The sequence below is a fragment of the Heterocephalus glaber genome, unplaced genomic scaffold (genome assembly GCF_053883595.1).
Source record: "Heterocephalus glaber isolate CG9 unplaced genomic scaffold, H.glaber_assembly_v1.0 deba00001555, whole genome shotgun sequence".
NCBI classification, from domain to species: domain Eukaryota; kingdom Metazoa; phylum Chordata; class Mammalia; order Rodentia; family Bathyergidae; genus Heterocephalus; species Heterocephalus glaber.
In genome coordinates, this window is record NW_028258346.1 from 1,185,257 (window position 1) to 1,210,547 (window position 25,291).

The 25,291-nt window shown below is 36.3% G+C and overlaps 1 protein-coding gene across 6 annotated transcripts in view; it reads right to left on the minus strand.

The window, feature by feature from the left end:
- Rbm12b (RNA binding motif protein 12B) overlaps positions 1-25,291 on the minus strand; it is a 476,951-nt gene that overhangs the window by 398,237 nt on the left and 53,423 nt on the right. For 4 of the 6 annotated variants that reach the window (XR_015442821.1, XR_015442810.1, XR_015442813.1 and 1 more), the window contains one exon: positions 6,952-7,002. The exons of the other annotated variants lie outside the window; for them this stretch is intronic. The gene's annotated coding sequence lies outside the window, so the exon portion shown is untranslated. The remainder of the gene's footprint in view (positions 1-6,951; positions 7,003-25,291) is intronic. 6 annotated transcript variants of the gene reach the window in all.

Consider the following 25,291-nt stretch of genomic DNA (forward strand, 5'->3'; position numbering starts at 1 on the left):
TTGGATCCTCCATCCTCAAAGACGCTGTCCCCGACTACCCTGTGTATCTCTCCCCTTGACACTGGTGCCTCACACTATACCTTGTGTTTCCTCCACAGCAGTCACTGTGATGTGTAATAATCAAGTTAGTTTCTTTCATTTACTTATTTACTGACTGTATCCCCAACTAGCCCGATTTCACCAGCCGTGGATGCTGACTCCCATTCATAGACACCTTGTGGGCCAGCTTGCTGCCTTATTTCCTCATCAGCTCCTAGCAAAATAATAATACAATATCCAACAGCTAAAGGATGGAAAGATGGAAAGAAGGAGGGAGGGAGGGAAGACAGGAAGGAGCAAACAAAGGGGAGAAGGGGGGAGTGAGGAGTGAACAACTGAGCCACTTGTAAATGAATCCTAATAAGGAAGCCCCATAGAGCAGGTGGGCCTAATCATTTGCAGTCATGACACTAAGGCCTGAAATTTAAGTCGAAGTGAATTCTCCTTAATCTGAACTGTTTCTTTACATGCTTTTGTCTACATCCTCAGGGAAGAGGACCAGGAAGGAAACTAGGAGTAAGTTTTTAATCTGGTTCTCTACACTTGAACTAGTTTTGCCTCCTGTATGTTGAGTAAACTTAATGCAAGCAACTAGGGGCTCCTGCGCCTCCTCTGCAGCAGCTGTCCATGTGTTGATTTATGCTGCAATGTTTCCTTATTGGCCCAAAGGTCCCTCCTGGTCTGTGGCTCAGGCAACATATTCCACGCTTCCTACCCAATTCTGTGAGGTCTCCTGGAGCACATATAACATCTGGCAGCTTCCTGAAATCACACATCTGGATGCTGCAATGGTATCTTCATATATTCCTTTCCTGCTCTGCAGGGGGAAATGTTATTTTTGGTTCGAATCACTTTTTCATTTATCCTAGGTCAAAAGAAGTTCATTCTCCCCGTTGTTCAATTTTCCTGCGTCAAATTTTTAAATTTTGTGTCACATACTAAACAATTTTAAATGTACTATTTTATGTTGACATACAGCTAAAGGCAAGAGCATGTGATTGAGTCTAACTTATAAGAATATAAATGAGGGCTGGGGATTTAGCTCAGTGGTTTCCCACCTGCTGCACAAGCACAAGGACCCGAGTTCGATCCCAGGCACCAAAAAAAAAAAGAATATAAATGAAATTTAAATTATTTTAAATTGTAATTCACTGTACAAGGTCAATGGGGAAGCACAGTTTATCAAAACCAATCCTCATACTGGGCAGAAACTCAATTACCAGAAACTTTCAACCCAGTACTCAAAAGATAAAAGAAATTTATTTATTGTAAAAAAAATTCTAGGACCAAGTCATATAACTTTCACAAATTATCTAAATTTAATTTCAGTTTTTAAATTATTAATTAGATAAATTTATAGAGTACTTTGCAATAATTCAATACCCCAACTAACATGAATACATTATTCAATGTGTAATTATTGTAGACAGGTAAGTTAATTAGATATCTTGTAGCCAGTTAGGGCTGCCCTCAAGGAGCCAGATGGAGAACAATTGAGGCACATTCACTGGTCAGCATTACAAAAAGAAAAGAGGTACTACTTCCCCTAGAGATGAATATCAGTGATTGATACTCTAAATGGGGAAATTCCTTGTATGTCACTTGTTTTCCCATTTGATCCCCATTTAATCAATATTACCTGAGTGACTGTACCTGTAATCTTATTGGTTGGTCATGGTTTTGTCTCACCTCATGCCCACCTTGTAATTTTCCATTTGATCTTACAGTTTTGCCCCACTTTGTATATGCCTCACCTCATGCCTTTGCCATATAAAATATCTTTGAAAAGTGGGTTGGGCAGGCAACTCATTTTCCCATCCCTCTTCTGTCTCTCTTAGACAGAAGCTATCTTTCCCTCAATAAATTTTTCCTATTCTTAACCTCTGTTGTTCCTAGAATTCATTCTTCGATTTTAGAGAACACAAACTCACATTTCAGATATCTAGCAGGTTGAGAGTTATAATATTTCCCTTTGGATTACTTGCTGCCCTATATCATAAAGATCAAATCAGGGTAGCTAACATTTCCATCTCTTTGAATTTTTTTTAAATGGTTTGATTATACATAATAATTATATAGGGTAGAGTGTGACATTGTAATATGTGTACACAATGTATACTGATCAAATCAAGACAATTAATGCTTCTATCTCCTTATCATTACTTTGTGTCTGCAGCCTTTGAGCTCTTCTCTTGTAGTTATTCCTAAAATGTATAATATTGGGTATATAATGTTGCTATTGTGAACTAGAGTTTCCTCACTGTTCCACAGAACTAGAACTTGCTACCTCTACCTAAGTGTCTGTTATCCAATCTCCCACTATCTCCCCTCACCCAGCCTCTAGTAATCACATACATTCCACCCAACTTTAACATCCACATATAAGAGAGAAGTTGAAAAATTTGTCTTTCTGCATGTTGATTTCATTTAACATAATGTCCTCCAGTTCCATCCATTTTGCTGCAAATGATAAAACTATTCTTTTTATGGCTGAATAATATTCCATTGCATATATGTAGCTCATTTTCTTTATCCATTCATCTAAGTTGATTCCACAACTTAACTATTAGGAATTAGTGCAACAACAAATGGGTATATAGATGTCTTTTTGATATGCTGGTATCCTTTCCTTTGGATATATACCTAGTTGTAGGATAGCTATCTTTTTTTTGGTTGTTGAAGAACTTCTATACTGTTCTCCATAATGGTTTACTAATTTGCATTCCCACCCACTGTGTGTTCCCATGTTCTCTTTTTTCTACATTGTCACCAATATTTGTTATTTTTTACATTTGCTTTTTCAGCTTTTTGATAACAGCCATTCTAACTGGAGTGAAATGATATATTGTAATTTTAAATTGCATTTATGACAGCTAATGAATTTGAACATTTTTTCATAAATTAGCTGGCCACTGGAAATTCTTCTTTTGAGAAGTATCTGTTCCTATCCTTTTGCCCATTTTTAATTAGATTATTTGTGTTTCGTTATGGAATTTTTAAATTCCTTGTGTATTCTGGATATTAACCCCTTGTCAGATGAATAATTACAAAAAAATTTTTCCCATTCTGTAGGTTATCACTTCAACTCCTTTGGTTCCTTTAGTATGAAGAAGCGTCTTAGTTTTATATAATTCTTTTTCTAAGTTTTATGTCCTACGCTTTGGGGGCCTAATCAAAAATGTCATTGCCTATTCCTATGTGTTGGAGTGTTTTTACTATATTTGGTTGTAATAGTTTCATAGTGTCAGTTTTTACACTTAAGTGTTTGGTTCATTTTGAGTTGATTCTTGTATAGGATGAGAGGTAGGGGTCAATTTTCTATATATGAATATCCAGTTTCCCCAGCTCCATTTATTGAAGAGGCTATCCTTTCTCTGATGTACACTTTCTGTTTCTCGGTCAAGAATCAGTTGGGTATAAATACATAAGGTTGTTTGTGGGCACTGTATTTTGTCCTATTGGTCTGTGTGTCTGTCCTTATGTCAGTCAATACTATGCTGTTTGATTACTATGGCTTTGTAGTATTTTAAAGTCAGGTAGTGTGATACCTCCACCTTTGTTCCTTTTGCTCAAGATTACTTGAATATTTGAGGTCTCTGGTGCTTCAGAATGAATTTTACTATTATTTTTTCCACTTGTGTGAAGAATTTCATTGACATTTTGATGGATATTGCATTAAATTTGTAAATCATTTTGGGTAATATGGTCATTTACCAATATTGATTATTATATTCCATGCACATGGGGGGCCCTTCTATTTGTGTGTATGTGTCTGTTCTTTAATTTCTTCCAACAGAGTTTCACATTTTTATTGTAGAAGACTTTCACTTCCTTTGTTAAAATTATTCCTAGGTTTTGTTTATTTGTAGGCATTATGCTTCAAAATAAAGCATTCCTCTTTCTAAGTTATTTATCTTAAGCATTTTGTCACAGAATGGAAAGAGCTGACTAATATAGCTGAAAAATATGCTGTAGTCTAAGGGGGGGCACTCTTAAATGTGATTTGGTGCTTTTCTTTTGCAATTTCTGGAATCTTCTTTGTCTTCTTTTGACAGTTTGACTATAATACACCATGGTGAAAATCTTTTCTGGTCGTTCTATTTGGGGTCCTATGGGCTTCCTGTACCTCAGTGTCCTCAGCATTCCCAAGACTAGGGAAATTTTACTGTTACTTCATTGAGTAGGTTTTCTATGCCTTTCCCCTTTTCTTCACCCTGGGGACCTCAAAAAGGCAAATACTTTTTCATTTAATCTCCCAAAGGTCTCAGAGGCTGTCTTCATTCTCTCTTCTTTTTCTTTTTCTTCTTCTTCTTCTTTTTTTTTTTTTCAGCAGTCTGACTGGAATGTTTCAAAAAACTTGCTTTAAGTTTAGCTTTCTTTCTTTTGTTTGATCTAGTCTGCGTTGAGGCTTTCAATTATATTTGATTTATTGAGTTCATTTCCAAGATTTGTATTTGGTTCTTTTTCAAAACTTCTATCTCTTTGTTGAATTTCTCATCAACATCATACATTCTTTTCCTAATTTTGTTTAACTGTATGTATTCTCTTATCTCAGAGAGGTGTTTTGTAATGATTCTGTTAAATTCTTATCAGACACTTCATCAACATTGTTTTCTTTAGAATCTGTTTTTAAACAATTACTATGTTCTTTTGGAGGCATCAAATTATCTTCTTTTTCATAGCTCTGATGATCCTTCATTGAGCTATGTGGATTTAGTGGATCAGTTATCTCTATCACTTTTATAAAGTAGTTATGCAATGTTGGCTTTGACTCCAGGTGTGCTCTGCAGTGTAATCTCCCTGTAGCTTCACTGACTATAATTAATAGCTTTGGGCATAGAGCATACAACAACAGGGCCAGAAACCCACTGTCTCTGGTGGCTACACCTGTGTGGAAATACTATAGCGACACAGCTGAGTGTAGTATACACAGCACTGGACATAGGGTGCCCTCCATGTGGACCTTCCAGTAATAGGAATGGTAGCCCTGGGAGGGCAGTGGAAATCATCAGGTCTCGCTGAAGTGAGCTCTGTTGGTGGAAATGGCCTTTCACACTGGGAGCCCACCAATATGGGTATGTTGCTGAAGCACTAAGTCTCAGTTCAAGCAGTGGCAAAAGGGCCATGCATGGCATGGGAGACATGAAGTGGAACCAGAGTGCCCACTCCCACCCCAGGCAGTGATGCAAACCCACACACAACTGACCATGAGGGGAGGTAGTGGTAGGAGAACTTTAATTTCAAATTAAATAAATTTAATTTTCTATTAATTTTTAAACATATTACTTTCAAAACATGCCTAAAGTTTACAGACAAAATTATATACCATTTTCCTATCTCTTATGCTCACCAAATTATAAATCAATGCTTACATACTTTGGAAGAAATCCATGTTTTTCTATTTCTGTCTCCATAATTTGGTCAAATGTTGAAAAAATGAGACTTTCTATAATTTGAATATTTTTTCTCTCCAAAAATCATGTTTAAGTTTACTCCCCACTGTGAAGTATCAAGAGAATGGAAATATAATCCAGCCACGATGCTTAGAGTTGAGGCCTTTGTGAAGTGGTTAGGATTAAATAAGATCATCAGAATGGAGCTTCCATTATTGAATAATGGTGGCTTTATAAGAAGACTGGAGATGGTGCCACAGATCTACACACACACACACATGCACACACACACGCACACACACATTCCTTGTCTCTTAGTATGTGATGCCCTATGCCGCCTTAGGACTCTGCCACCAAGAAGGTCATCAGATCCAGATTCTTGACCTTAAGCTAGAACCTGTGAGCCAAAATAAACCTCTTTTCTCTTTAATTTACCAAGTCTGTGGTATTATGTTATTAGTAACAGAAAACAGACATAGACAAAACCTCAAAAAAAATCACAAAGGGCAAAAAAAGAATGATGATTGTAGGTCTTTTAAATATTGAAATTAAAATTAAGCATGTGAGTTTTCTTGAAAATAGTAAGTGACATATATAATTTAAGCCTCCAGAATAGTTTGGAAAGGAATTATACTTCTCTAAGAGGATCTGATGTTTACATAGAAAACTATCTGGTGATCAACCTCAGCTCTGTTGTACTTATTTCTTACCACTTTTCTTTATTTCCTTGCCAATCTGAATATATTTTTCTTTAATTTCTTTAACTTTAATTTCACATATACTTTACTTTTTCATTGTTTTCTTTGGGAAGAGGGCATTTTAGGGACAGAGGAAAGGTTCTTCCATGCACAGTTTTCCTAGTTCATGTGAAAAGCGGTAAGCATCCAAATATTTCCTGGTACAGCAAGCTGCTTGCAAACTTGAGGCCTGACCATCCTCCTTTTCCCGGATCCTCATCTCTCTTTTCTATGTTCTTTTCAGGTTTTTTTCCTATAAATATTTTCTTTTTACATATTTTGTGTTTAGAAGATGTAGCTTTAAGTACTGTTGACAGAAAGTACATAAAAGAACCTTTCTGAGTGAAAAAATAATTATAAGCTGGAAAAATAGCCTCATTAACATATTTACAGACTTTTTCTTAATACATACTCCTTTGGAAATTAATTATATAACATTTATACAAGCATAACATTTCCAAATCACTGAGTAATGAGCACTTCAGTTCTTTACCGTCTGCACCTAAAGTTGAAAGTCATTTAGCTTCTGAAGGCCAAACTGAAATGCAACAGTCTCTGGTCAGTCTGAGATACTGTTGACTTGTTGGTCCACTCCTTTATCTAAAGATCCTTCTGTTGAGGAAGTGTCTTTATGCTACTTTGTCACAGTTTTAAAAGTCTTGTCTTCCTCCCACCAGGCACACCTCCCACCCCCGGCGACCTTGGTCATAATCTACTATTATTCTCTTCCTTCCTAAGGGAAGCCCAACTGTGGCTTGCTCATTCTCCATCTCCTTACTCACAATTACTTTGTGGTTCATTCTTCCAGAAATTGCCTCTCCAGAAGGTACAGCCTAAGTGAAAAAGACAAAGGCTTTAGAGCTCAGTGTTACTTAACTTGAATCCTGGTTATGCAGCTCCTAGACCCTAATTGTATAACCTTGGGCAACTTGTTAACCTCTCTGAGACCTACTCATCCTGGATGTAAACTGCGAATAATAATTTCTTCTGCCTCTTTCAATGGGATGTTTATGTATAATAACTGAAATGCTACATATATAATATATATAATACATATATTATATATATGCTGGCATATAGTAAGTACTTGATAGAAAAATGATAATTATGATGATTAATATTTTTATCTAACTTGCAGGTCAAAAGAGATTTATCAACAAATAAAAGTAAATATATGAGAAGTTATATACGTTTGTTACTAAACCTCTAACTTTTTTTTGGCCCAAGGCCATCATGGTTCTTATAAGAACTACCACACTGAGGTTTTCATCCTAAGATCAGGCCAGATTTACTTTCATAAACATCATGAAAAAGTGTTTTGTACTCGTAAAGCTCTAGTAAGACATTGGTTGCAAATTAGACTGGCATAATTGAGATGAACACTTAGAAAAAAGGCACACAAAAAAACAGAAAGAATCCATGAACCAAGAACTTTAGTCATTTATTCAACAAAGCTCACTTCAGGTCAACAAATCTGTATGAAATACTGACTATCTGCCAGACACTGGGCATATAGAGATGATTAAATCATGCTGCCTACCATCGAGGAATTTGCACACTAGTGGAGAACGTATACACAAATTAACTGAAAATGATAAGATGTGTGATACAATGGAAGTGGACAAAGGGAGTGGAAGCCCCAAAGTTGAACACTGGTGGCTTTATAAAAAGAGGGGGAACAGCAGCACAAGTACACGCACATGCGCGCGCGCGCACCCACACGCACACACAAAGACACAAGCTCACATCTATTCTTATTGGAATGCAGGAGAGGAGCCCTTGGCCTAACCCATTGTCAAGAAAAAGCTTTCTAAAAAAGAAAACACCTGAGCTGTCTTGAAAAAGTTAATCAATATCTAAACAAAGAAAAGATTAAAAAATAACCACTATATGAAGAGAAGCCTGAAAAATTAGGGTCTGTGCATAGAACTGTCCAGCAGGAAATTGGTATTAGAACAATCAGATGTATAAGATTGGCAGGAAATGGAGTCAAGGCATCAGCAGAGGGCTAGTCAAGGGCCTTATCTATTGTGCTAAGAAACGTGGACTATATTTTCCTGCTAGAAGAGACACATTGAATGGGAAACATGTGGATGGATTTGGTTCCAAGGGATCACACTGGCTGTGGTGTAAGGGTAGATTTGGGGTTGGAATTAGTAGGGAAGGGGCACAAGAGTAAAATCAGAAATGCAAGGTTATACTGCAAAATCAAAGAGAGAGACAAAGGCTTGAGCTTGCCAATGACCTAAGTCTAATGAACAAATTCAAGAAATATTTAAAAGTTAATCAACAGGCTATTCATAAGACCATACAGAAGGAAAAAGGAAAGGAACAAATATCAAAATGTAAGCCTCTAACAGTTTTAAAGTATTGGAAGTAATCAAAAGTACATAACTTACTGAGATTAGCTACAATTCCTGATTTGCCATCCATAAATCAATATCTTTACTTGTTAAGCTGGACCTATCTATCTAATAAAATGCTTTAAATTACCAATGTCAATTTTCGAGAACACTGAGATTTGGAGCTATACACACAGGTAGGTACCAAAGCAATGCTCCCTTCAAGTTTTTTGTTACATTAGGTCCTTTGCCACCAATTCTTAAACTAGTCAATATATATAACACTATATCCACACAGATCATTCAACAATCTGGAATAAAAATGGCAACTGTTTTTCATCAAATAATTACCCTGCCAATATTGTAAAAATTAAATGGATTCATCTCAATCAAGACGATGAATCAGTTGCTCTACTGACAAAATTTTCCTGTTTAAAACAAATGATCTACAGTTGCATAAGAAGTAAACTTTCTTATACATTGGAGTTTGATACATTAAAAAAAATTAAGCTACAGTACCCAACCAAGTAGCTTTATTAGTGAGTGGTGGGAAATCTATAATAGATTAAAATATCCATCAAAATTGGTTAATAACATTCTATGTCATCAATAGTCATTTTATCAAATGGAGATGTTCTAGGCACCCCTTGTTTTAAGATACTGGTGTGTTAAATGCCAGAGGTATGGGGATGATAGAAGATAGGTACAGGGTTTCTTTGGGAGGTGACAGAAATATTAGAAAATTAGATCTTGGTTGATGTTATACAACTGTAGATATACTGAATTTCATTGATTTGCACACTTAAAATAGGTGAATTTTATGGTACATAAATTCCATTCTCAAAGCTATTAAAGAAAAGCTAATCAACAAAGCTGTTAAGAAAAGACAATCAGTGCCTGGCCAGGGATTTAGCTCAGTGGTTTCACCGCCTGCCTCACAAGCACAAGGTCCAGAGTTTGATCCAGGTACCAAAAAAAAAGGCAATCAGTAAGAGCAATGTGTCAAATCACACTCCAGTCCTCTCTCTGGAGAGGGAAGGAGCCTACAAAGGAAAAACCACCATGTACTTATGTGTAAGGAGCCCTGGAAGGGGTCCTCATCAGAATCTTCAGGGAGACAACAAATGCCATCAACAACAAAAACATGGTGGGCAATGTGGAAAAAATGACCAATATTCTTCTCAGCCTCCTGGAGTTTGAACTATCCTTGGAAACATGCCAGATAGTCACATGAAGCCAAAGTAGAAACACAGGGAAAGTCACAGAAGGTACTTTGGGGATGCCAACAAAGAACTCAGAGGAACAAGGAACATGGGGGTCCTTTGGGGGAAACAATGTGGCATTTGGGATTTGCCTATGACTAGAATGAAGAATACCCTGGAGTTGAACAAGAAGGGAAAAACCGAGTCAGAGATGGCATGCAAAAAGGCCAAGAGGCAGAATGAGTGCAGAAAGAGGTGGGAGCAGCAAGGGGGTGTAGCATTGTTATTGTAGTAAGAATCATACTGACAGGGTCAAGCTTTTAAAAACCTTCCAGCAGAGTGTATTTGCTCTCACTAGCAATAGGGTCTAACTCTATTCGCTAAATTCTGGGCAAGAAAAAAAGATTAAAATCAATGTTGTAGATAGATGTATTTGAAGTAGACCTGTCAAGTCCAAGTAAAGAGGGGAGATTAGAGCATGTATTTTGGTGACCTCAAAAAGCAAACATTTTATAAGAACCAAGAGAGAATATGTAAAGGTGCAAATTTCCAATGACGAATGTCATTATATTATATACCTAAAATGTACCAATGATTAGAATGAATAATCGATAATGTAAAATAGGAAGAAAAGGTCCAAAGGGGTAGGGGTAGTGGGAGGGGCAGGGGAAAGGAAAGAAGGGAAAGGAAAAATGCTGAGAAATGGAAAAAATGGAAATAAAGTCTTTGTAAATAGGGAAGGGTGGAGGGGGTGAAGGGAGGGCTAGGAATGGGGAAAAAATAAGAACCAAGATGTATTATGTAAAGGTACAATTCCCAATGAGAAATGTAATTGTGTTGTATACCTACAATGTACCAATAAAAGAATTTAACAAAAAAAAAAAAAAGCAAACATTTTAGAGGAAGAATTTAGCAACCATAAAGATTAAAATGAGGAACAAAGAAGAGCAAAGATTTCAGGTGTCACTGATGTTTGAGCCCAAAGAAAGAAACATAAAAAGGAGATTAAAAATACCATAGTTTGGAAGAGAGAAGATTGGTTTTGGTCTGTGACGTTGAAACTGAAGACAGGAACATCTAAGTGAAACTCTTCTATCAAATAATGACTGATTATGAGAAGCATGAAAGAGAGAGAAAAGAAAATATTACCTGCATCATTCCCCTTTCATTGTCTCATTCCTAGATATAAGAAACTGATTCAAGCTCCCAGAAAATGTTCTGAATCCTTAGAACTTCAGCTTAAAGATATCTGGTTTCTTTAAGGAGATTGAGTTATAAAATAAAGTATGAACTAACAAGAATCTTGATGACTTGAACATAATAACTATGTTATTGCTAGTTAGAGCAATTTTCAAGACATGTAGTATTAGTTCTACAGGAAGATTTGCTTCATGTGTTTTTCTTCTTGAAAATTAATAATTTTGGCAATGTGTTTGTGATGTTCTTTCTAACATGTGTTCTAGAAGGATATTGTTGCCACTGCTGCTTTGTGTATTCTGGCTTGCAAAGATGATTTCTCACTTACTAAGTTTGAAACCTAAGTCATGGGGTTAGCTGTTGCTGTTGCCAGAGAGTAATATAGCAGAGTTTAGGATGAAGTTAAGGAATTTGTGTTGTCATTTTGAATTTTTAACTTTATTCAGAACAAAAACCTGCATAATCTCAGGATTGTGGGGATGTGAGGTGTAGAGTAATATTTTGCCTCAGATGGACAGTTTTTGCTAGTTCTGAAAGATCTGCCGGGCATGTGTGACTGGAACAGCTCATTCCCACATGAAGCCATAAATCTAGGACTGACAGGTATACAAGTCTACCATTAAGTCAAGAGACACTGTGTGCAATGCCAAGGCATTCAAGTAATTGGAGAATAAGAAAGAAACTGAAATTCCCAGACCTTCTTGTTGGGAAGGGCGTCAAAAACCATTTCTAGATTAGAACCTAGTATATGAGAGATCTTTAAGCATCCTTAATGCTAATCACGGAACTCATTAAAAATTTATCTTTTAAAATACATGTAGGTTATTCTCTTAAATAAGGGCCTCAAGAACTAATTGATTTTTCTCAAATTAAAGGCATGTCTAAGAAATGTTTTTAAAATCTTTTAAGAAGGTTAAAGCCCTCTTTATTCCAATTCATACATTTAGGATTTTGACTTTAAATGGTATTGGGTCAAATACATGCTTACACCCAGCCCCAAAATAGAACTTACATTTTAAAATATACATTTAGTGAAATAAATGGAACTGTATGTGGGAAATGTCAGTCATTAGGGTCACAAAAATATGAATTTATTAATGATAAGATAAAGTTCCCTCAAATTCTCTATGATTTTGTTTTCTGTGAAAATTCTTGAGACACATCCCATGAAGGCATCTTTAAAATTTTTATAACAGTTAGGCAATAGTTCTGATGGCAATGTGATTTGTTTGTCTATCATGGAGATGTGTATATCTGCTGTATAATGTGCCCTTTGGCTTGTTGGCACAGCATTAAAGAGAAAATGGCAAACTGTTTCCAGAAAACTGATTTTCAACTGCATCCTTTAAGATTAAAGGATGTCTTCTGGCTTAAAGAGAAATGGAAATATACAAAGGCATAAAAATCAAATGGGTGATACAATTTGAAAAGTTTCTTTTAAAACTGTGTTAGTACAAAAGTTGCAAAAGTTTAGCTGGAAGATATTGTCAATTATACAAGTTTTTTTTAATCTCCTTTTCCAAAGACAGCATTTTAATGCTATATGGAGGATGGCATGATTTAATGAAGATCTCTAAGGCAGGGAGCTAGCTTTCCCACCAATAGTATCAAAAGCAGAAAATAACTCTTCTATAGAAATACCCACCATAAGGAAGCACCATTTCTGTATTTTACATAAATTTATGAAATTACTGCCTAGGAGATGTGATTACAAACAAGTGAAAATCACACATATCTAAAGTGGTTCAACACAGAATTTGATATATGAATCCTGGGAACTCGGATAAATGGACCACCCAAAAGACCTTTAGAACAGTAAACCAGCAGCCTCTACTGTTTGGAAATGAAATAGCAATGGAAGCCAGTCCTGCAGAATGCAAAAGGACCTGGGCAAGGGCTCAGACTGGGAACCAGAATACGGCTTGCTGGTAAGAGGCTGAGTAGTCTTCAGAGACTGCAGAGGAAGAAGAGGAGAAGAAAAAGAGAGGGGGGGTAATTACTGAGCACAAGCGGTCAACCTATAAAGACACCAGGCAAGAAAAGAGGAAAGCAGGATACCAGGGAAAGTGTTGCCAACAAGAATTATTTTTTCCCTGAGCACTTAGCTCTTTTCAGAGAAATTATTTCTCCTGCACCATTTACTTTATTTCTTTCTGTTCTTTCTAACCCATCCTCCTCCATAATTAGACCTCTTACAAATCCTTTGATCTGGAAATCTACAAATGTAGAAAGATTTCTATGTGTATGCAACTTTTGGCTATTGTTGATGATTCAGTGTCTTTTAATTCCTTCATAAATCAAGCAATTTGGAGCTTTAAGAAAATATAATAAACATTTAAAGCTAGATTGATCCTTATAGTCTATCTAGTCCACATTTAACAGGTGAGAAAGCTGAAGGTAGGAGAATTGGGGTGACCTTGGGTCACACAGCCTGTGAAAGACAAAACCCAGGTGGGATGCTAGGTCTCCTCACAGACTGGACAAAGCAAAATTAAATTTTCAATCAAGGTAGCCACACCAACTAAGTGCTCCAAATGTCCCCACCTCTAGCCTGTTTTTGTTTTGGAAATGTTTACAATTTCAGAGGCTTTAGAAAAATTACACATTTTCCTCAGTTTTGAGCTATTCAGAGGAAAATCAGAATTCAATACCAAGACATAAATGAAAAAGAAATAAAATGAACAGTTATCTGTAAGCTGATGTATCTAAAACAATATATTTCTAAGAAGAATAAACTTATTTAATGTAAATTCACATTTTATGGTGTTTTGTAATACAGAACAATAAAAGGAAACACCTAGCTTTTTATCTTAATTACTTCTATCTTTATGCAACTTTCTGCCATGACATTTTTGTTCATTTATAGAATGAAATTTCCTAGAGGATCAGTAAATAGTCATTAATTTTTCTGAAAAGCAAGTATCTTAGGATGAACTGGGTACTTACCTTTATAGTGAACTCCCTAAGTATTTCATTAATGAATAATCTAAAGATTTATTTTCTCCTTCACTTCTTATTTACAATTAGATGTGCAATGTCTCTGCAAGTCAGCCACCACATCAACTGCAAACTGCACCCCCTAATTTGTATTTTATCTTATAAAGCTCTAAAAATACTTAGTTCCACTTTTTCATTTTAATTAAATACTTTATATATACAGTAGTCTCCTTTTTTCCCAAAAACACCCTAGATAAGAAACTTTGAATGACAACATTAAAAGCCATCAGGTTGTTTTCACTTTGCCTTTTATGAAGAAAAGAGAACAAGGCTAGAGTATTTTCTGAATCCATTCTAGATGTAGTAGTTAACAAGGTCAACTTTTACCTGGGCCTCGTGCTGGAAAACATCAGAGGTTAAATGACACACCCCACCCCCCACCCCCCACCCGCAAACACACACACACCTTCTGTCCTTCTGTGTTCCACAAAACTGATTGCTACAAAGAACAACTCTTTCTGCAGGACTTAGATAAAACTTATGGATGCCTCTTGTTTACCTGTGATAAGACCAGACACAGAACCTCCTAATTACAATCTTTTGATTCATAAATGATTAGCTGAATCTCTTATCCCCACTGATCAATGGAAACAAAATAATTTAACCCAATCTCATTTAAATTTCTTTCCTCTACTGTCCTATACGCCACTCTTTCATCTTCTCCACACCAGTTCCCTCTCACCTTGCGCATACCCCTTGTAAACACCCTTTGTGCCTATTGAGATGCCCCAAGGTTTTACAGTGCAGCATTCTCCCTATTCAATAGTCTTCCTGATCCCACAATAATCCTTTGACTACAATTTCTCCTGAGCCCAGATTGTTCTATTTAACAAAACCAAGAATTCTAATTAAAGTGGAGGGAAATTCATTAAATAAAATAGATCAGAATTATAAAGTCTTATTGCTTTAGAAGCAAAGCCACATCATTTTCATAAGAGTATCATATTTCTTGTATTTTTTTCTTTACTTCAGAATAAAACTATAAAACTTTACAAAAGCAAAGCTTTCTGGAAAATATTTGCATTCAAATAAATGAAAAGTGAAATTACTTTTTAATTTTTTTTTTAACAAATTCTACCAAAAGTCTCACTATTTTCCATGCTTTGTCTGGAAGTATCAAGTTCCCCAAATTTGCCCCATCCAAGCATACTTTTTTTTTTGGTACCAGGGATCAAACTCGACCTTGCACTTGCAAGGCAGGCGGTGGAACCACTGAGCTAAATCCCTGGCCCCTCCAAGCATACTTTTAATGAGTGGAAGAAGTACTTCTTTAGAATTCATTCACTAACTTTCTTGCAACTCGCTATTGTGCAGCAGGATGAGAAATCTAAATATCTTTATTAAAATTTCTTGTCAACATGCTCAGTAGTCAATTGTTTACCAGAAAAGAAATCTAATTTTTCAATGACAAAAGCCACACTGTGAGGCCCAGTCCTACCCCAAATCTTCAGGATATTCCTATGGCCAGAGCTGACCAATACCATATGCCACATTATGTAAACAAATATGTACCAATGGGCTCAATTGTACGAACCACGGGAGGAAACTAAAATGATGAACTGAACATATGTCTTTGAAGCATAATCATTTCTCTGGCAATCCAGGAGACAAAGACCTTTTGATATGTGGAAATAGGTTGGAAATCTTTATACATCCACTCTTTATTCAGGAAAAAAATAAGACTGTAAACACCAATGAAACAATTAGTTGGCTTTTCATAAACTTAAGAGATCCAGGTAAATACGAATTAATTTAGCTAGTCCCTTTCCACATGTGTTGGAAAAGAGCCATTAATTTCCCTTGACATTAGATCTAGGCTCAGATCCAATGCCTATATACTCTGATTCATTTCTGCTGTGTTTATTGAATGCTGCTATCTATTTATTTCTTTAGTCATTAAATATTTATTCGTTTTCTACTGTGTGCTAAGCTCTGGGGATTTAGTTGTGAACAAAATAGACCAAACTCTCTGTCCTCATGGAACTTGCAATCTAGGCAGAAAACAAATAAGAAAAATGAATTAAAAATGTAGACTGCCAGCTATATTTTTCACTAAGGTAAAAAAATAAACAGAGCAGGAAAAGAGGACCTGAAATGATGTGAAGCAAGAGGATATCAGAAACCGAGAAGGTGTTTTTTGAGTGATATTTTCACAGAAGGGAGGAAACCAGTCCTCCAGATATCTGGGGGTAACACTCCTGGCAAAGGGAACTGTCACTGGAAAGGCATAGAGGTAGGAGCCCTGCCATATACAAGGCTCACTATGTAAAGAATCCATAGCTGAAGAAGCTCAAAATTTAGTAAAAAGGCTGGGAAGAGATGGACTTAAATAAATACCACATAGAAGATTTTAAGAGGCGGAAGAGACAAACAAACATAATTCTATAGCCGTTCAGAAATGGAAGCAATAATATTCTTGAGAAATCTGAGCAGGCAGAGTGAGGTGGGATAGGGGGTCAAAATCACTTCACGGGGGACCCCAAACTGTGAGCTGCCTATACGAGATGTGTATGTCAATGCCACAGTGCTCAGGGGACCAAGTGGAGTTAGGACCTGAAAAGGGGAAAGCATGTAATTGTTAAAGGTTTCATAGATACATATAAATATATTAATATGTATATTATATAAATGAGCATGGGATAGATGCTATATTTTATATTATGATGTTTAGGGCCTATAAAATATGCTTGAACATATACTAAATATATATTTCCCCTTTCCTTGGTAAGGGCTTCTTCTTACATTTGGAAAGCTCTTGTCAAATATAAAGCCCCCCAGATGGGTGTGGGAGAGGGAAGGGGAAATCGCATCTGCTATTAATTTAGAACTCAGAAGAGTCAGATAATTATTTTCTCTCACTTTGTCAAAAGCCACCATTGAGCAATACCATGAAATCTATCCTTCCCTTCCTCACAGCTCCCTCCGTGCCACCTTCAGGCCTCTGACTTTACTACTGCCCTCTTTCTCACTCACAGAATCTGTGCATGTCTCCCTCAGCAAGCAAACGCTTCTCTTCCTGCTTCCTCAAGAAAGGGCTCCCTTTCTTACGGTCGGTCTGTGCCAGTATGAACAAGACTGGGTCCTTGCTTCAACATGGGGCCCAAATAAGTAAACAGCCAATTACAGTAGACTGTGAGGAGAGCTACAGCCACACAGCAGAGTAGGAAGGGTCCCAAGAGGAAGGAGTTCACAAGCTAAGACCCAGAGGATGAGCACTAGGAAAAAGAGTACATCTTTCCTATGCTGAAGGAACTTCAAGAAAATTAGTTCTCTTTAAGGATCATAAGGATCATGTTATAATTCCTTCAAGCATGTTTACTTTTTTCATTTCCTACCCTTCATCCCATCCTGAAGCATATGTCAGTAGGTGTTATAAAAGTTCCTGTATAGCTGTGGTTAGCAAAATGGTGTTCTTTCCACTTCCTTTTTGGTGTTTTGCATGTTTTTTACTTTTAAAGGGTTATGGTTACTCTTAAAATCATGAAAAAAATGGCTAAATTAAACAAATGGATGCTAGGGGATGGCCTCATGAGAGGAAACACTTTAGTCTTTGGGGTGTACAAGGAGACCCTCTGCTAGAAGTAAAGCTGGCTTGCGAGGCCTGTGCAGTACATAACCCAACTCAAGGAGGGCTAAGCAGGAGCTGAGGCTTCTCCCAGTGCCCAGCAGCCCACAGTCCACTCCCATTTCCACCTTTCCCTCCCCTCAGTGTCGACTGCCCTGGCCAAGTCACCTCTATTCTTCTTCAACAGTGATGCTTACAAGGCCTCAATTTAAGTCAGTGTCTACCTGATGGCAAAAAAAAATTATGAATCTCCTCACCTTGGCACTCATGTCCATCACAATGCTGGGGATCCTATGTCCCAATTCCAGTACTCTCCTAATTTTGATTTAGGAAAATTATTTCTAAACCTTAGTTTCCCTATTATGTTAAGTGAGAATTAATGAGTTGGTAGTAAGATTCCTTAAAGATCAAATGCCCCATTTTATGTATTATTCCTTTGAAATGCTCTAAAACTGTCCCATAATTTTTTTTTTGTTGTACCAGAGATCAAACTCAGGACCTTTCGCTTGTGAAGCAGGAGGCAGAACCACTGAGCTAAATCCCTGGCCTTGTCCCATAAATTTTTAAAGTATGTACTAAATATACCTTTTTACAGCTTAGGAAACCTAAAATAATATTTAAGTTAGTGGTCATTCTTCCATACTACTTTATTCTTTTTTTAATATTTGAAAAAATATTTTATATTCATGAATTTCAAGTTCCATTATTTATTAAGAATATATGAGCACACATACATATCCTTTTTACTCCACCTTCTGGGTATGAAAACAGTTTAAATGTTTTTAAAGAATACATATATTCTGGCATCTTAAAATAAAAAGTTATAGTGGAGAAATAACTGACGATCAAGATTCAGATCAATAGATCACATCTATTATTATTTTAAAGCAATATTTTAAATATTTTAAATGTTACTATTAGCATGAGAGTAATTAATTTTATTCTAAAAGAATAAAGAAAAGACTAGGCAAGATGCCCATTGTCTTTTTCAAGGAGTATTAACTACAGTTAAACAGAAAAGCTATCATTGCATTTTTTCCTTTGCCAATGCGTAGTTCAAAAGCAGTCATTTGCTGCCCCCTGGCTGTAGAAAGATCCTTATCTTTTGATATACTGTCTTCAAAAGCAGAAATACTATACTGAGTATTCAAAAAAGGGGAGAATTGAGGGGATTTATCACCTTCCATAGATATTAAGATACTAATTAGTGCTGATTAAAAACCTGAAGTTTTAGATCAGATTGCCTCGGTTCAAATCGCAGCTCTACCATGTACGAGCTGTGTGACCTTAGTCAATTTAACTGAATCCCTCTTATCTTCATTTCCTAATTTATATAATAAGGATAAGAAGAACAATAGCTATTTCACATGGCTAGTATGAGAATTAAATGAGTTCATAGAGTGCTTACAATCTGTCACAAATGTTGGCTATTAATAGAGCTCATGCTTAAAGTAACAGTGAGGAAATGGAAAGCTGCCCGCCATGATACCAGCACTCCTGGTCTCTCTGACCCTCCTGGTTTTGGGGGTTTTCTTTTCTTTTGTTGTAGCATTTCTTGTCTTGTAACATACTATAGAATTCAATCTGTATTACCTGCATTACTCTTTGTAAAAAGAACACAGGGACCTTTGTTTTGTTCATTTATGTATATGCCTAGATCTTATGTCAGATCTAGCACATACTACGTACTTAATAAATATTTGCTCTAAAATGAATTAGCTGCCATAATTTCCTTGATAGCCATAGAATCATAAACTCTTTTTTTTTTTTTTCCAGTAGCCAGGATTGAGCTCAGGACTTTGTATTTGCCAGGGAGGCGCAGCACCACTGAGCTGCAGGCTCGGCCACTGAGCTATATCCCCGGCCCCCTAGAATCTTAAACTCTTAAGGCTGCCAGGAGTTTTAAAGGATAGCACATTCATCTAACAACCTTTTGTGTAGACTTACTCCATGGCTGATGTCCAAGGCACACAATATACAAAATAACCAACTCCCAATTTGTGATCAAAGAACAAGTCAAGCACAAAAACAAATCATTTCAATACAATAAAGAGTACTAGATTTAAGGACAAAATGTTGGGAATTGAAGATGAGAGTATATAAATCTCTCCAGGGAATCAGAGAAAAATTATGTAGGATAAGAAGTATTTTCTGAGCAAAAAGTACATTTTACATTCAAGTACAGGAAGAGCTTGAAACAGAACCATGAGAGAACAGCCTGTTTGTGGCACATAGATAATCATAGGGCTTCCGTTGGGGAAAGATTTATTACTGCAGTTATTGGAGGAGACACCCGTAGATATATGGACTGGCCAGGTTTGTGATTATGGATGTTAACAAATACTGTTTAGATTGATCTTAACCAGGCATGGCTAAACACTGAGAAGTAGGACATCAACAGGGGCTGGAATTGGGCAAGCAGAGTTCAGGGTATTTTGTTGTTGTCATGTTTTGGTTTGGTTTTCCTTGGAGACAGTCTTGCTATGTAGTTCAGGCTGAGCTATGTAAACCAGGCTGGCCTTGAACTTGCAGCCATCTCCTGAGTGCTGGGTTTATAGGCATGCACTACCATATCTTGTGAGTTTAGGATATTATTGACAGATATCCAAGATCAGAGCAAGCAAGGATTCAGTAAATACAAACCCAGAGTCAGAGTAAATCATGGAATTTTACAATAATTATAGCTCTATTCTGGAGGAAAATTTAGAGTATTATAAAAGTTTTTTGTTAAACTAAGAAGAAAAGTTTTTATGGATCAGTGTGTCAGAAAATGTGGTATATATAGACAATAAACTACTATTATGTATTAAAGATAGAAAATATTGAGTCATTTCTAGGAAAATGGATGCACCTTGAGACCATAATATTAAGTGAAATAAATCAGATACACCCCTTAACTATCACATCATTTCTCTTATATGAAAAACCCAAAATATAAATAAGTGCAAAATAAAAGATGGATAACAGGAAATAGATGTTTGGCAAAAGGGGAGGGGACCAAGGGAGGGGTAAGGAAGGGAAAGAAAGAGGATGAAAAAAGAATCAAATGTGTTCTGTACATGTACCAACTCCTTCAGGAGGAATGTGATCATTGTCTATTGCAAACATGCATTGATAAAAAATGAAAATTTAAAAAATAAGAACAATCTGTATGAGATATAGAGGAATAAAGGCCAGAGGCAGGATGACAGAAAAAGAAAAGTGCTCAGCCTTGGGCCAGAGGAGAACGTAGCTAAGCAGCCTCACAAGAGCAATTCCCCAAGCAGGATTCCATATTCATCCAGTCACCCCACTGTTATACCTGGGTATTATTGCAAGTTTAGTATATAATTTTTTTCTTAAGATTTCAGTTACCTAGTTATCTAAATATAATCATTCCACAGTATACATGCAATTCTTCTCAATGAATAAATTTCAAACTAAACAGTCTCCTAGAATTAAAAGGAGAGCCAACTGAGTAAACTAACCACTCTTGCAATCATCATCCTAATGTTCAGAGAATCAGCAGGCTCCCGGTAGACTACCCCTGCCCAGGTGTGCTACCCCCTTCAAAGGCAGGCAAAGCATGCAAAGCCAGGTGAGCGAGCTTCCTGACAAGGCAGTAATAAGATGGCTAGAGCTTGGTCAATCACAGAAAGTTACCAGCTCTCAGCTTGAACCACCATCACGTCCAGTCTTCTCACTTTGAAGTCCTGAGACATTAGTTACAGGGCTAGCTAATAATTCTTACTATTGTCCCCCTCCCTCCCGGCAGTGCAGTTGTTATAGCGAGTTCAGGAAGACACAACAACAACACACAAATGAAAAACTTCCAATTAGTTACTTTGTACACAAAAATAATAAATTAGTTGAAGGCATTTTCCATTTTTGCAATTAGTTTTCTTGGCATAGTATAGCACCCATCATAGAGAAATGAAATTTATCATATTAAAAATCATGTAGAAATATATCCTTGATAATGTTTATTTCAACCTCCTTAAAGGTGAGGGATTTCAACAAATATAATATAACATTAAGAATATTTTCAGGTTTACTATTGCAAAATGGTATACATGTCAGAGGTGATAGTTTCTATCATTTGATATGGTTTCTTAACAAGCAAGCATGATACAACACAAATAATAGCATACAGAGCTCAACAAAATTTTTTCTACAGGCCCAGATAGTAAATATTTTCTGCTTTTCAGTTCATACAGTTGCTGCAGCAACTCTTAAACTCTCAACTCTACCACTGTAGAGCACAAGCATCCACAGACTACACATAGACAAGGGGGAGAGTGTGTGCACCACTGGCAGAAACTGACAGAAACAGGCAGCGAGTTAGACTGTTTGCCAGCCCTCAATCTAGATCTTATATCTTGCTGTTTTCTCTTAATGACATATCTTGGAGAGTGGATTTTAAATCAGATATTAGAAGTCTCATTGTAAATGAAATGTATAGTAAGCCACTGTATATATATGTGTTTTATTTGCTTGTTTTCTAATTTTTTGTTATTATAAGTACTTGTACAGTGAGTTATATTTTATATATTTCTTTGTGCATATGTATTGATTCATCTGAATAAATACCTACAGTTTGAATTCATATTGCCAAATCACCCTTCAATTTTGTACCCTACCAACAACATATGAGACAAAATGTCCTAGTTCCACATGGCATTATATTGGTATAGGAGTAAATGTGGGATCTGCTCTATTATTTTATAGTTCTACAGATGGATGCTCAGTTGTCCTGAGATCATTTATTACATTATCTTTACCCACTCATTTGAAATGTTATCTGATTAAAGCCTTCTGCCTTTAATGGCAGCCAAGAAAAATGTTCCCTATTGACATATCAATGAAGAAGTTAAAAATCTGAATGTCATTTTCATCAAAGCTGCCTCTCTTCCTCCCTTACTCAAATCTGAGAGCAAGCAATTTCCTTTTGATTTTGTTTTGAATCTATAAAAGAGATATGGAGATCATGTTAGACAAACACATTATCCACGGTCTAATTTTGGGAACATCACAACTAGCTACTGATACCCTAACATGAGAGGCAAGCAGTTATATGTGTATATTGTTAATAAAGTGCTACTCTGTTGTTTCATTCATCTCCCAAACTCTGAAATTCTATGTAAGAACTACATAGAGATCTGGACCCACTACCCTGAGGTTATGTCAGAGTCAAGACTCACTGGGAGAAGAAATCCTTCTCTGAGACATTTGCCCAACAGCAAAGGAAATGAATAATGCAAAACATAAAGGTAGATTTCTCTTTTTTTGAGACAGGGTCTCACTATGTAGTTCAGGCTGGCCTTGAACTCACTATGTACCCAGGCTAATCTCAAACTCTCAGCAATCCTTTTCCCCTGCCTCCCAAGTGCTGGGATTTCAAGTGTGCCCCACCTCGCCAGGCTATAAAGGGTCATTCTTGATGTTCACTGTATTTGACTACTGAATCATGCAACAGCCACTATCTATATGTATCTATTGGGCATCTGAACTTTGGATAGTTGAAATTAAGATGGACTATTAAATATGCTCCATATATCTAAGACAGAATGAAAAAGAGAAGATAAAATATCTCAATATTTCATTTAGAATTTGAAATGCTAAAATTTTGGATGGACCTGTCAAAATTAACTATCAGAATTAAGTGCACTCTTTTTTCTAAGTTATTCCTTTTACTGTAATTACTACAAAATTTATAAGTATGGCTCTTGCTATATTTCCATCAATGCCTGTTTAGATGGTTCACCCCAACAGAACTTGTAAACCTAGTGTGTAACGTAAAGATTTAGCTGTGATTCTTGGAAACTACAAATAGAAACTATGATCATAGGCCTTCCTAAAAGTTCAGAGTGGACAGTACAAAACACAATGCACAAAGAATAGCATTCATAGAGTGAGCACTAATTATTTCCAGAAACATGTTTGTCACAGAATCAGGCTTATAGAGTCCTCGATAACCAGTTAGCCTTGACCTTGTTGAGGCATCAAACTTCTCTGCACCCCATAGCTCCATCTGTAAAAGTGGCCTCTGCCCAAGGAGAAACGGTTGGAATGGATGCACTCCTGAAATCTTTTTTCCACATTAAGATCTCTGATTCTGTATGTATTTCAATTTTGTGATCAAGGTCTCTAGCTGGATATAAAACTGCTTTGGAAAAGGTTATATCATAAATTTATATACCACAGTTTTGCACATAATTTACTTGAGCGTTTCCTCTCAGCATGTAAATATATTTCCTCAGCATCTAAAACATCCAAAGCAATACAGTTCTGTAATCAATGGTGTGCTAAAAAGAAAAATAAAATTAAATATATTCATGCATCATATTTTGACATCAGTTGTATTTTGAGATATGTAATTTTTTCATTGATTTATTCAATACTTATTTAATGAGTATAATGCAAGTTATGTACAGGATCAAATATCCATAAACATGATCCCTTATTTTGAGTAATTTATCACTATATAGCTTCCCCGACTTTGCTGGCCAGTGTTCCGCCTGAAGGCAGATTCAGTTACTTCTTTGTTCATGCCTCTATTAGAGCACCCAACACAGGTTATTGTCATTTTCCTGTTCCCATTTCTTCTTTCTCTCAAGAATGTAATTTTGTAGGTGAAGAAATTATTTATCTTTGAACTAAGTACTTAACATGTGTCTGTGCATGAAGGACTTGGCATATGACTATTACCAACACCAATAAGGTAGAGTGGGACAACATGCGCCTCCACCTGGGTTACCCGGAGAGTGAGCCAGCATCAACTAGGCAGGAACACACGACTCTAATCTGTTATGAGGAAATGTGAGACAAGGAAAAATAATACATATTCTACTAAGAAAGTGGGACAGGGAGGATGAGAACTATATTCTTATAAAATATCAATAATATAAAAGACAAAGGAAGGCTGTGAAAATGTTCCATATTAAAAGACTGACTAGGCAAGAAAATTAAATACAGTCACTTAACCTAGATTGAATCCTTCACTGGGCGAGGAAAGTACTATCAAGAACATTATTAGGTCAGTGAACAAAATTGATTTTGTTTTGTTTGTTTTGTTTTGTTCTGTTTTGTTTTGTTTCCTAAACAGGGTCTTGCTATGCAAATCAAGCTGGCCTTGAACTCACTATGTAGCCCTGGCTGGCCTCAAACGCACGATGATCCTTCTGCCTTGGCCTCCCTAGTGCTGAGGTCACAGATGTGTGCTACCATGCCCAGCTGTGAACAAAATTGGAATATGAAAGGTAGATTAAAATATTGTTATCAATATAAGTTTATGGAATTGGGGACTTCATTGAGATTACTTAAGAGTATTTCTGTTCTCATGAAATATATACACAAAAATATTTAAGAGTAAAGAGCTAGAACATATATAGCCCTCAAAAGGTTCAGTAAAAATATGTATGTACACACAGCCATGGATAAATAAACAATGCAGGAACCTAGGTGAAAAGTATAACTATGTTTCTTGTATTATTTTCATATTTGCACCTTTTGATAAGTTTGAAATTAGCTTAATAAATTTGAAATTTTTTCCAAATAAAATATCCTCAAAAGGATAAAAATTGTGTATTTAAAAAGAGGTTGCACTTCACTACTGTTCAAAGAAATGCAAATTAAGTGAGCATTATACCATACTGGCAAAAATTAAAGGACAGATAGTATTCAGTAAAGACAAGGGTACAGAAGAATGAAAGCTCACATACATAATGCTAAGAGAAATACAAATCCTTACTGGGGAACAATTTGGTACTACAAATCTATACCTTAAATCTTTTAACCTATTAATTCAGTGTCTAAGAATTCGTCTTAAAGAATTGCACAA